At 40.8% G+C, this 14,934-nt stretch overlaps 1 protein-coding gene across 5 annotated transcripts in view; it reads left to right on the plus strand.

Annotated features, from left to right (window-relative positions):
• The window catches only part of KLHL13 (kelch like family member 13), a 266,417-nt gene that overhangs the window by 164,016 nt on the left and 87,467 nt on the right, over positions 1–14,934 (plus strand). The gene's annotated exons all lie outside the window — the stretch shown is intronic.

The raw sequence follows: 14,934 nt of genomic DNA on the forward strand, positions 1-14,934 counted from the left end.
AATAACCAAAACTCTAATGAAGCTACAACAGGACAAGGGGTCCATGATACTCATAGCCCCGCATTGGCCTCGACAAATATGGTTTCCCATACTTCTCGACCTCTCGATCTCAGAGCCAATTCGGCTGGGTGTAGCTCCTACTCTCATTACTCAAGATCAGGGCAGGTTGCGCCATCCCAATCTTCAATCCCTATCTCTAACAGCATGGATGTTCAAAGCTTGATATTACAACCACTCAATCTTTCAACTAATGTCTCTCAAGTGCTTATAGCTTCACGTAAACCTTCCACGCAGAAGAACTATTCTTCGAAATGGAAAAGATTTACTTTGTAGACATTGACCCTTTCTCCTGCCCCACACATTCTTTGCTAGACTACTTATGTCAACTTTCAGACTCTGGTTTCCAGACCTCATCTGTGCGAGTACACTTAAGTGCAATCTCGGCTTACCAAAATAAGATGGGAGATGCACCAATATCCATACAACCTTTTGTCAGTAGATTCATGAGAGGTTTAACTCATCTTAAACCACCAATACGGCCACCAGTCACAGAATGGGACCTTAATTTGGTGTTAACAAGGCTCATGCGTTTTCCCTTCGAACCCATGAATTCATGCAATTTCATATTTCTTACATGGAAGACTATCTTCCTAATAGCCATTACATCTGCTAGAAGGGTTAGTGAGTTACAAGCCCTTGTCACGTACTCACCCTACACAAAATTCCTACACACCCAAAATTTCTTCCCAAAATAGTTACGGAATTCCATTTGAATCAATCTGTAGTTTTGCCCACATTCTTTCCACATTCTTTCCAAGACCTCATTCTCACCGAGGTGAGAGAGCTTTACACACCTTGGACTGTAAGTGTGTGCTAGCATACTAATTAGACCGCACTGCAGTCCACAGGAAATCCACTCAACTCTGTTTCTTTTCACCCAAACAAACCGGGTAATCCAGTGGGCAAGCACACTCTCTCCAACTGGCTAGCAGATTGTATAGAGTTCTGTTATGAAAAAGCAGGCCTTCCTCTCCAAGGGCGAGTAAAAGCACATTCAGTAAGAGCAATGTCAACCTCAGTAGCATACTATCGTTCAGTGCCAGTTCTCGACATATGTAAAGCTGCAACATGGAGTTCTCTTCACACCTTTGCACAAAGAAGGATGACAAGATTTAGCCTACGGACAATCTGTCTTAAAGAACTTGTTTCCAGTATAATCCCAACTCCTTCATCCAACCTGCTGTGATTTCAGGCTGCCTCAATTTTACCAACAATTCTTCACTGTTGGTCTATTTACAAATTGATTCAGCCTATAGCTTGCTAATCACCCATATGTGAGGACTAGCATCCTGTTTGTCCTGGGATAAAGCAAAATTGCTTACCTCGTAATAGCTGTTATCCCAGGACGGCAGGATGTAGTCCTCACGAAACCCACCTGCCACCCCGCGGAGTTGGGTCCGATACGTTTTATTTTATTTTTGTTAAAGCTTATTGCTACATATGAGACTCAAGGGAGACCCCTGTGGCTGAGAATATCATGGCATGCTGGGCATGCTCAGTCGGCTCAGGATGCCAGTCAAAAGTTTCTAGAAACTTTGACAGAAAGTTTTCCGTGATAGGGCTCCATCAATGACGTCACCCATATGTGAGGACTACATCCTGCTGTACTGGGATAACACCTATTACAAGGTAAGCAATTTTGCTTTCTATACTGGACCTTTAAACTAGGCAAAAATTCTGGTGGTCCCTCTAAATATAATTATTTCTTAGACACCAATGCCAGATTCCAGTGGCAATGTTTCTTTTCATTGCTATTAATTGAGATGTTTCTATCCATACCACAAGCAAATTCAGTAATAAATTATATTGTATAGATCAGTGGTCCCCAACCTTTTTTGCACCAGGGACCGGCTTCAAGCAAGACCATTTTTCCATGGCCCGGCAGGGTGGAGCAGGGGCGGGTCTTTGGTCATATGGGGGCGGGGTTATGGAGGGGGTTGGATTTTAGTGCACACTTATTTAATTATGACATTTATAATGTGAATGTGACTCAACTCACCATAGGTTCTCACATGCATGGCACACTGACCCATGATCATCACGGGGCTAGATGTAAAAGTACAGTTTGTATCCATGGGAACCCCCCCTGACCCACAATAATGGATGTAAAGCAGAATTATGACATTCCCCATACAACTCACCCTACAAAAAAGATATTCTGGTTCTGGTGACATCTCAGTAACAGCAACTCAAACTCCTACTTCCAGGCTCAATAGCCCTACTTATGAAAAGACAGCAGTTTACCACCAATGCATGTCCTCTTGAGAAAACACAACAAATAAGACCAATACAAACGCTTACATGCTAGAAAAATATCTCATCTCGGTAACAGACACAGAACCGACCTAACATACTCCCAGGATCTGTAGTAATGCACATAAACTAATCCGCACACAGTTACACCTGTATTATGGAATACACTCAAACAGGTGCAACCCTATCTATGAAAAGGCAACACTACAAATATTAAATCAGGTCCTAAAAACCAATACACCTCTTATTAGGAAAACAGAACTAGCAAGCAGCTATAGATCCACACACAGAAATAATTGTAAAACTATACTAATAAGCAGAATAAATGTTTCAAAATGGCTATGAACAGAATAACATCCAACAATTAAAAACTCATAAAAACTATTAAACATTCTCCAAACACCAATAAAATATTTCAAAAAAGCAGACATCACACAATTAAAATGGCAGTCAAGAAAAATAAACTTAAAAAGCCACCTTTACTTACCCCCTCCAGCAGCTCTCCTACTCCCCTTCCCTGCAGGCCGTGGCACACACCAGAAGCAGCAGTAGAAGCTAAGCTCTATACTTATGGTCCTCTTCCTTAGTGCCCATGTCTCTCACACACACACCATACCAGTCATGCCCCCATGACCAGTTTCTGTCTCTCACACACCAATCATCTCCCAAACAGTCTTTGGCACACACACACCAGTCACCTTCCTGAACAGTTTCTCTCATGCCATACACACACACAGGCTTCCCTCTCCCCTGTTCTACTTACATTATAGGGGCTTCTCACTCTCATAATCACTTTCTCTGTCTCTCTCTCTCTCACACACACTCACTCACCAGTCTCTCACTCCCATGCTTGTTCTCTCCACATGCACAGGCTTCTCATTCCCATAATCACTTTCTCTCTGTTACACACACATACCAGTCTCTCTCATTTCCATGCTCACTCTCCACGTGCACAGGCTTCTCATTCCCTGAATCACATTCACACCACCAGTCTTTTTCTCTCACACACACCGTCACTTTACCAAGCAGTCTCTCTCTCTCATGCATGCACACTCACCCAGGCTTCTCACTCCCATGCTTTCTTTCACCCCCACAACACCAGGCTTCTTACGCCCATGCTTTCCCACATACCCAGACTTCTCACTTCCATGCTTTTTCTCTCACACATACACATCAGTCATCTCCCTGAGCAGTCACTTTCATTGTCTCTCACATACACACACACACACACACACACACACACACACATCAGCTCTCTGACCAGTCAGTCACACACAGGCTGGCTGCTTCTCTCTCTCTCACTCACTTCCTCTCCCCCGAGCACAAATGGGAGCTGCAGCAGCCTCTTCCTCCAGCCCCCGCAGGCCAAGAAAGAAGAATCCCATCGGCCGCGGGAGGCTCATGCTGCTGACTCCTTTCTCGATTACCGGCTGCTTCAATAGCTCGGGGACCGATGCTGCAGCTGCCGCTGCTACTTTATCACACGGCACGGCTCTTTCTTCCCGCGCACCGCGTATCACTTCCTGTTCCGGGTCACGGAAGGGGGGGGGGGCGCAGGAAGAAGAAAAGATCAGCCGCGGGTGCCACAGCTTTTCTAGCACTGCTGCCATTCCCACTGGGCTTGAACGTGCTGACAGCCCGGCGGCAATGGCAGCAGGAGAGACCCGGGAGCGCGCGACACACCTGCCGGTGCTTGGCGGTGCCGCGGACCGGCAAAAAACTCCCATGGCCCGGTCCCGGTCCGCGGACCGGTGGTTGGGGACCCCTGGTATAGATCACATGGATGGATGAAAGATACAGTACCTTGTTAAAGTCTCCACATCCATGTACATTTTTCACATAGTGCTGTCTAAAAAATGCTTTAAATTTGAAGTTTGTTTCACTGATCTATGAACATAGTTTAGAACTAAGAAAGCATATGTCTTCACACCCTTTGCCATAGCACACCCCAGTTATCTCTGGTTCAAAAACTTGCTTTAACAAAGCCCATAGTAAGTTACATAGAACCCATCTATGTTCACTTAGAGTAGATGAGCAAATTCTAATACTACTGGATGAAGTATCAAGCTGTTTTTGTTGTTTGACGTGAATTTGAACCAGAAGTCAAAACATGTTAAGGAAGGAGATGCTGAGAAAATGCCAGGATAATATTGTTCAAAGGTACAATTTTGGAGAAGGTTTTGGAACATTAAATGTGCTTAAATATTTCTTGAGGCAGGTTATTCAGCGTAAAGTGAAAACAGTTTGTCACTTCCAAGATATTGCTACGATTAGGCCATCCCTCTAAAGTCAATAGTAGTTGGTTAAGGAAACTGCTGCAGAAGGTCATTGTGATGCCTAAGTTTACTTTAAAAGAACTACAGAGGTCTTTGGCTAAGATTGGGGAAGATGTTGACTGGTCAACAATTTTAAGATTATGACACAAACATGGCCTATATGGGAAAGTAGCTAGAATGCAGCAACTGCTGTAGAAAAGCCATATGATGTGCTGCATATCATTTGCAAACAAACACTTAGGGAACACTGCATGCATGTGGGAGAAGGTTTTGTGGTCTGATAAAACCAAAGTGGAACTCTTTGGTCTCATTGCTAAGTGATATGTGTGATGTAAAACAAACACTGCATCACCCTGCGAACAACATCCCTACAGTAAAGCATAGTGGTAGCAGCATAATGCCATGGAGATGCTTTATAACAGTAGAGACATGGAGGCTTGTGAAGATTGAGGTAAAGATGGATGGTGCAAAGTAAAGGGATATCATGAATGAAAACCTATTCCAGTCTTCATAGACTGAGACTGGGGAGAAGATTCGTCTTTTAGCAGAACAGTGATTCTGATCACAATACAAAAGCAATGGAGTGACTTTGCAAGAAGAAAGAGAATGTTTGAGTGGTCAGTCAAAACCCAGACCTGAATTCAACAATAAAAGTGGCAAGACTTTGTCTGCAGTCCAAAGATGATCCCCATCCAACTTAAAATAGCTTTAGCTCTTCTTTGAAGAACAATAGGCAAAGAAATGCACCATCCCACTATGCAAAGTTGGTAGACACTTATCCTAAAGGACTCATGGCAGTTATTGCTACAAATGGGACTTCCTCCAAGGAGTGTCAAAGTGCATGCAGTCAATATATTTCAAGTTTTTTATTCTTAATTACTTTTGAAATATTTCTATAATTGATTTTTCTTGATGAAAGTATAGAGTCGGTTGTGTTGGTCAGTGAAGTAAACCTTTGCATTTTCATTTGTATTTTCTAGTCAGCAGAATGTGAAAGATGTACAAGGGTGTAAAGACATTTACTAGACACTGTAGTATCTCTTTGCCATCTTCTAGAATGACAGAGACTACTGCTTCAAGAAGTTTCTTCTCTATAATATTTTTTGGAAGGGGATCTTCTCTCGAGTGGTGCTGTAATTGTGTATGTTTGTTTTTTTTTCCCCCAAACATCCAAATATTTTTATGATAATAAACATCCAGAGTTTGGTCCTTCCTTCAGTGCACGATTCATCAATTTAAATAATGTTTAAGTTGCTAGATCATGGATAAAGAATGTTTTATAAAATTTTGTTTACTATTTTGCTATATATCATTGTGTAATCTTCAGCATAAACTGTCTTTGTTTTATTTTTAGCTCATTTTTTGTTATATGTTTATGCATGTTTTATTGTACACTGTTTTGGACAGTTATTTTTCCATTGATAAGCAGGACTGAATTAGCCATGGCACGTGAGTGACATTATCTGGCGGCACCGAACAGACATTTCTCACAGCTAATAGAGCTTTTTCTCTGCTGAGCATGTGCAGGAATTCCTGCTCAAGCATTGTCTCATGAGCTGCTCAGTCTTTTTTTTTTTTTATTTGAGCAACAGCATGGATGTGAACCGCTCTCTCTATTTCTCTATTTTTTCTCTATCTATCTATCTATTTATTTATTTATTTAAAGGCTTTTTTTATACTGGTATTCGTGGGTACATCATATCGGTTTACATGTAACTTGAAACATTGTACAAAGAACAGGGAGCAAAACTTGGAGGGGTAGCATATCATTTAACAGGTAACTTGAATTAGGTTATGTACAAGGGTAGGAGGTATACATTATCGTGGGATGCTGGGGAAGACAAGGGAGGTATGGGTAAAGTGAGTAATTTGGGGGAACAAGTTGGGGAATAGAGGGAAGGTAAAAATGGAGCAATATAATTGGCAATATATCGAATTTAGTATATATATAGCGATTTGGGCTGACACATAACATTATTGCGGCAAGGGGGGTGGGGGGGAAGCAAAATACATAACAGTTGAGCCAATATAAAGAATTATTGGAGCAGGAAGAGTTCTGTCTACATTTTTTCTATCTAAAACGTTGCCTCGCTGCCTCAGCAGCCCCATAAGGAACACTTTTCAGTACTATCTATTAAAAAAAAAAAGAACATTTTTTTCCTCACGATGTCAGGAAAGAAAAAAGCCACAGTGAATGGGTTTAAAGACAGCATTTGTGGCAGAAATAAACCCATTACAGATGGACATGAGCTTTGCTACCATTGTCTGGGTCTTGACCATGACTAGTCTAATTGTTACAACTGTGGATGAATATCCCATTTTGCACAGAAAGTGAGGGTCTATAAAATGCAAGAACTCATAAAGCTTGCAGAAGCCAAAGTTGTTCCTTATCCTGAATTGCATCCTCAACTGGTTCATCAAGAAGGGAGTTGAGCAGGTGCTCCTTCAAACTATCTCCCCATCAGCAGAGCAGGCCAAATCCATGCGGTTGAGTAGATGCAGCTGGTATGCATCAAATAAAAGGAGGTGGCAATGCTCCTTAGAAAACTGAGTACTCTGCACAAAAACCCCCCCATAAAGCCTCAAGTGCACCAGTACCACATACACATGAAGCGGTACCAGTGCTGTTGATGCATGAAGCAAAATCAACACAGTCAACGCTCTTGGTGCTATTGGCACCATTGATGCATGGGGCGCTATTGACATTGTTGATGCATTTGGCCTTGTAGGTGCCAATGAAGCACAAAATTCCACCAGCGCATTTGAAGCCCAAGATTTCACTGGTGCCATTGAAACAAAAGTCTCCGACACCATCGACAATTCTGCCATACACCAAGCTTCAAAACATCTGGCCTCAACCCCTTTGTCTTCTGAAGCATATTGGGCTGCATATCTACTTACATAGTTGTACATAGGTGGATGAGGAGGAGATATTCCTCAATCAATTACTAGAGCAATGTAACCAAAGAAATTACTGGACCAAGTTCTAAGACTTGAAACACCAATCCCATTTGCTCTCTAGTGCCTCTCATTTTTAACATAACTTCAACTCAAATTTTTCAGAGTCTGGAGGATATAGAGGCCCTAGTCTTTGAAGAATATGTTCCATCACCTATAAATCGAATCTATACTAAAAAAAAACTAAATCCCACCCCACATGCATATGACACAATAACAACCGTAGACATAAAAAAAGTAGCCAACACAGTATCCCTGACATTGGCAAAGATCGTTAATCTATCCTTAGAGGAAGGAACCATGCCAGATGCACTAAAAGGAGCAATCGTAAAACCTATTTTAAAGAAGAAAAACAGCGACCCACTTAATCTGAGCAATTACAGACCAGTATCAAACCTACCCTTAATTGTAAAATTAATAGAAAAAACTATACAAAAGCAACTAGCAGAACACTTAGATAGCAATAATATCCTGTATCCTTCACAACATGGCTTTCGAAAACACTATAGCACAGAGACACTACTGCTTGCGCTGACAGATAACATCATGAGGGGGTTTGATAGTGGTAAACATTACATTCTAGTGATGCTAGACCTGTCAGCGGCCTTTGATACTGTAAATCACGACATACTTTTAAACAGACTAGAAGAAATAGGATTAAGTAACAAAACTATCAAATGGTTTAGATCATATCTAAGTAACATATATTTCCAAGTACAAATCAGAAGTAATGTCAGAAAAAATAAACCTTCAAACAGGAGTACTACAGAGATCCGTCCTATCTGCTACACTATTCAACATATATCTGTTACCATTATGCCACCTGCTGGCTGGTTTGGGCATCACACACTATATATACGCTGACTATATTCAATTAATATTACCCATCGATGACACAATTGAGGAAACATTAAACATAGCTACATGTATGTAGATATCATCAAACAGCTACTAAACCGAATGGAGTTAGTAATTAATATAGAGAAAACAGAATTCCTACATTTAGAACGCATAAATATGGAGATCATTCAGAGCTCAATCACACTAAAAAACAATCAACAAATAATGTTAGCAGAGAAAGTACGGAATGTAGGAGTAATAATTGACACGGAACTAAGCTTAAAACAACATATATCTTTAAAAGTAAAGGAAGGATACGCCAAACTCATGGTTCTCAGAAGACTTAAACCACTTCTAACAACCGCCAACTTTCGATCAGTACTACAAGCGTTGATATTTGCAAGCACTGATTATTGTAATGCCCTTCTACTGGGTCTACCATACACCTCACTAAGACCACTACAAATTTTGCAAAACACTGCTGCAAGAATTTTGACCGGCAAAAGAAAAAGAGACCACATCACCGAAACATTGGCTGAATTACACTGGGTTCCCATTGAGCAAAGAATACAGTACAAAATACTATGCACCATACATAAATTAATACATAACGAAAAAGCAGACTGGCTGAACACAGCCCTTCGCGTACACGTCCCTAACAGAAACCTAAGATCAGCCAACAAAGTACTCCTAACTATTCCATCAATCAAAACAGCAAGACTAACACAAGTAAGAGAAAGGACGCTATCCTTGGCTGGACACATACTATGGAACTCCATGCCCTTGGAGTTAAGATTACAAAGAGACAGCAAAACCTTTAGAAAAAATTTAAAAACCTGGCTCTTTAAACAAGCTTTTCAAAAAGAGAAGGGGGAATAGAACCCAGGGACGTGCAAGGTACGAACAATTGAACACACACACACACACACACACTGCAGTAATCATTAAGTGTGTAGTTTTTTATTTATAGTTCATCACTAAAAGATAAGTTACAATGATAAAGCTAGTTTTGTACTCAAAACGGATATAGAGAGATTTGGACATGATTTATCACATTTACCAATTAATATTGATTACAAACTATGTTACCAAACCTTATGACACCTGGGTAAACTGATAGATTTTATTTATTTATTTATTTATTTATTTATTATTTTTATATACCGACATTCTTACATCTGATGTAAATCATACCGGTTTACATTAAACAGAATAGCAGGAAATAAGTTTCCATAGTCTAATACAAAGAACATTTCTAATTAAAATTATTAACAAGCGAAAAGAAAAGGTAAAGAATTGGAATAAAGTTTAAATAAAAGAAAAATATAAAAGATTTTTTTTTTTTTTTACAAGCACAAGGGTTGCACGAAGGGGTGCATTGGTATCATTACTTTTATGTGCCTTACTGTAAACCGTTGTGACGGTATAGAAAAGATTTATATAAATAAATATCAGGTCAAGAATACACATCAGCCCATTGACCAGGTAGCAGGGTTAATGAAGGAAGTATTTACCTCTTTAGTGGCTAAAGACAAGGAGAGTATCATCCAACGTCTCCTTTATAGAATATCAGCTGTATTCCCATGAGTGGGAGTCCTGCTGTCTCTAGTTCACATGGATACACCATCAGAACCTTCACATGGAGGTTCTAGCCCATGACTTTCACTTACAGCAAATTCTAGCCATTCAGAGGTTACCCGCCAGGAATACACTCGTCCGAGCTGACTTTGGACCCCTCAGTCTACATTGTCATCATCTGAGTCCTGGATTAGCATTCTCTCCCCACAGGCTTCGAAGAGGGTTCAACGACATTACCTTCCGATCCTCCTGCAGAACTGCCAGAGCACTCATCACCCTGGAAGGCCTTTTATATTCCATGTTTATGGACAAGTTAGTAAAAGCCTTGGGAGTACATGTGCAAAAGGACAGAGATGGTCACGCAAATGTTTTGGGTCTTCTCCAAATTCTGGAAACACCAGTGGAGCCATCAAATCCTGCAAGAATTATAAATGAAAATGTGGGAAAATCCTGTTACCTGCATCACAGTAACAAGGAAACTTGACCTTAAGTACAGGGTGCAAAAATCTCCAGATTTTGGAATTGCACAGCTACCCCATCAATCACTTGTGGTAGAAACAGCTCTAAAGAAAATAAAGAAAATGGGGATAAACTCAAATATACCTCTGGGGAAAGATTCCAGTCTTCCAGGCAAGTTTGGCAAAAAGAAGTTTCAAAGTTCCATGCTAAATGCAATGATTTTTACCCAGGGTGCATTACTTACATAATTGAAACCTTTTCCTCTGGCCAGTGAAAGTGGAACCTCATATCCTCCATTAGGTTTTGATGCAAAAGAATATATATGCCATCTTATTTGTTTGATCTACAAGGCCTTTAACACCACCGCTCGTTCCTCCTCAGCCTGCATGGGAATGTACTGCATGGCCTGTTTGAGAGCCAGTAGCCTTTGTGATGATGTCCATGAAAAGTTAGCAGATGTACCCTGCCTTGGCAACACCTGTTTGGAGAAAACCTCATGGAAGCAATGGTACAAATTAAAGAAAAAAATTTAGCAGTCCAGTCTCTCTCTGTGGGACCAGAAAAACAACAATCCATCAGATATTTTTACTGCGCTTTATAAAGACCATATTTCCAGAGATGTCCTTTCCGGCAGTTCCACCATTACCAGATGCTGCCTCTACTTCCGCAACACCAGTAACGTCTGTCTCATTCAAAGACAGCGTGAGCGTCGTAAATCCAAAGTTATTCAACAAATCCAGCCCAAATCTAGACAAAGTTTTCGACCACCTTCTAATCCAGCAAACAACCTCAGCAGTAGGAGAGAGAATCCAACACTAACTGGAGGAGTGGTGTAAGATCACGAAAGATTGCTGGGTTCTCAAGATCATGTGGTCTTTATACCACTTACATTTCTTCTGGCTTCCCACATTCCCTCATCGTTCAGCCTTCAATCCAGATCTGTCTCACTTGATGCAACTCCTGGAGATGCAGTTGCTTTTTGAACAGCAGGCAATAGAGCCAATTCCTTCCCATCTGTATAGTTAAGGGTTCTACATGTACTGTTTCCTCATTCCCCAGAATGGGGGACTGAGACCCATCCTGGAGATAATCCTGAACAAACACATACTCTGGGAAAAATTCAAAATGAATTCCTTCCACCCAATCCTTCCCTTCATCCAGAGAGGGGAGTGGATGTGTGCCCAGGATCTAAAAGATGCATTTGCTCATATCCCCATCTATCTTTTCCACTGGCAGTATCTGCAATTTATAATGGACTCCTCACTATCAATAAAATGTGCTCCCCTTTGGCCTGTAATCAGCAGCAAGAGATTCAGAAATGCCTAGCGGTAGTAGCAGCATGTTTATGACAACAGGGCATTTAAGCCTCTCCTTACCTGGGTATTGGCTGGTGACAGCTAATACCCAGGAAAGTACCCTAGCTGCCTTGCAAACAGGAAAGTACACTAGCTGCCTTGCAAACAGAGTCAACTGCTGAAGACCCTGGTATTCCTAATAAATTTTGAGAAATCAACTTTAATTCCCACTCAGAAAATGAAGTTCATCGGCACATGGATAGATTCTCTGGAGGACAGAGCATTCTTTCCCTTAGATCAAGCACCTGCTCTCAGGTCACTTGATCACAAACTGCTACACACCCAGAGACACAATGGTTGTTCTGGGCCATGTGATGGCAGAGATCCACATAGTTCCTCTAACCTGCTTCCAATGGCATCTTTGTTCACAATGGGACCAGCTGACTCAATCTTTGACTATAAAAGTACAGATTTCAATAGAAATGAAACAAGATCTACTTGGTCACTACTCTCTCCCATGCTCCAAGAGGATACATCATTGTTTCATCCCACGCCAAGTAATGTTGGCAAGGGATAAGGTTGGGGATCCCTCACAGGTTCTTTTCGGACTCAAGGAACTTGGTCATTCCAAGAAAAACAATTTCAAATCAATCTTCTAGAATTGAGAGCAATCAGATATGCTCAAACAGCTGTTACTCAACTGCTCAAGAGGAAGAGCATTTTCATTTAGGTAGACAACCAAGTTGCCATGTTCTTTGTAAACAAACAAACAAGTGGGCACAGGGTCATGGAAATGGGAATGGGCAACAGCATCATGCTACACTGCCTGCAAGCTATCATCCAGAGATTTCCACCACATTACAGATCGCCTCAGCAGAGTCTTTCAACCACACTAATTGTCTCTACAACAGTCGACAGCCAACAAGCTGTTTCTCTATGGGGTCTTCCATCAATTGACCAGTTTGCAACAGAACAAAACAGGAAACTAGAAAACTTCTGTTTCGTTCTTCCCAGCAAACTCAGAATAGCGCACGGGACATTTCTACTCTTCTGGAATACAAATACTGTATCAGGTATGCTTTACCACCTATCCCACTAATATGCAGAACAGAGCTAAAGGTACTCAAAGATCAGGTCTGCTCAATTCGCATAGCTCCAGCATAGCCCAGGCAAATCTGGATCTCATATCTAGTACAGCTATCCAGCAGTCCTCCAAGCTATCTGGGATCAGATCAAGTATTATTAACCTAAGGAAAGGGATGTTTGTTTCATTGAAACTTCTCATCCCTCAATCTGACAGCTTGGATGTTGAGTGCTCATTTATTGCCAGATTGTCCTTGTCAAAGGAAGTTGAGAGCAGCCTAATATTCTCCAGAAAACTATTAACAAGAAGAGTCTACAGTTTTAAATTGTTAAGGTTTTGCACATGTCAATGAGGTTCCTTGGACCTGTTCTCATGTTAGCCCAAGCTGTTTATTATTTGTCTTTCTACTTCAGATCTCAGCACTTCACAAGTAAAAGTACATCTCACCGCCATTGCTGCTTCCCAAACTGATATCAATAGTAAATCTGTTTCTACTAATCCATTAGTGCCCAAGTTCATGAAAGATTTGTTGCAATCTAGACTTCCAGGTATAAAACCTCCTGTTTCATGGGATCTCAGTATTGTTCTGGTGCAACTCATAAAGCCACCATTTGAACCATTGGAGTTGACTTCTCTCAAGGTCCTTACATGGGAAGCAATATTCCTAATAGCAATAACATCAGCCATAAGACTTGATGAACTTTAAACTCTAGTTCATTATTCACCTTACAATCAGTTCTTCCATAATAGGTTAAAGCTCCTCACCCATGCAAAATGTTTACCAAAAGTAGTATCAGCTTTTAATATTAATTGAGCCATTGTGCCCCCTACATTCTTCTCGAGCCCACATGCACATGATGGTAAAAAGGCCTTCTGCACCTTAAACTGTAAGAGGCCTTTGACTTATTACAAAAGAAGAACTCAACCACATCGCCAGGCTTTGCAGCTTTTTGTATCTTGCAATCCTAACTGACTAGGCTTTGCAGTGGCCAAACAAACATTATCCTATTGGCTGGCAAAGTGTATAGTACGTTGTTATACTCCTGCAGAGTGATTCTCGGCCCTTTTTCTGTCGGGACACACCTGACAGAAGGTTCTCATATGCGTGACACACTGAACACATGACTGTCATAGGGCTAAAAATAAACATACACTACAACCACAGGAACCCCCTATCCGTAACAATGGGTGCAGAGCAGAGCTAGGACTTCCCCATTTAACTCACCATACAAAAAAGCTGATATGGAATCATCTCAGTAACAGCAACACAAACTCTCCCTACTACCAGGCGCAATAGCCTTTCTTATGAGAAAACAGCAGTTCACTACCAATGCATGTCCTATTGAGAAAACACAACAAATAAGACTTATACAAATACCGACATGCTAGTAAAGTACCTCACTTCAGTCACACACACAAAACCAAACTTCACCACATACAGAAAAACCACAAATTACAAATATGGAGACAGAACTTGGAATGGAAACCCAAAAAAGCCACTCTGCATGCAGTGCAAACTTGGAGAAGTAGCAACAGAAATATAGCACCTAACGCACTCCCAGGGTCTGCAATAATGCACACAAACTAATCTGCACAAAGTTACATCTGCGTTATGGAACACACTCAAACAATAAAAACCCAACCTATGAAATGACAACACTACAAATATTAAACCAGGCACTAAACACCAGTGCACTTCTGATTAGGAAAACAGAACAAGCTAAGCTGCTATAGATCCCTACCCAGAAACTATAGACTTGCAGAATACCCTTACCTGGGTCACACATGCAGAGCATAGACCAGACCCTCACCAAATACAGAATAGAGACCATAAAGCTAATGTTTTTGTTTTTCCATTGTTGCACTGCCTACAAAGTTTGGCTTCTTGATTCAGTTCAGTTTTTGTCTGCACATTTGTTTATACATTCCTCAAGAACTATAAAATAATAATTGTAAAACTCTACTAATAAAGAGAATACTTGTTTCAAAACAACTATGAATAGAATAATATCCAACAATTACAAACTCATAAAAATTAATAAAAATTATCCAAACACCTAAAATTATTTCAAAACAGCAGGCACATCATAATACCCAATAATTAAAATGGCAGTCAATCAAGAAAAATGAA

This window comes from Rhinatrema bivittatum, chromosome 6 (assembly GCF_901001135.1).
Source record: "Rhinatrema bivittatum chromosome 6, aRhiBiv1.1, whole genome shotgun sequence".
In the NCBI taxonomy this organism is placed as follows: domain Eukaryota; kingdom Metazoa; phylum Chordata; class Amphibia; order Gymnophiona; family Rhinatrematidae; genus Rhinatrema; species Rhinatrema bivittatum.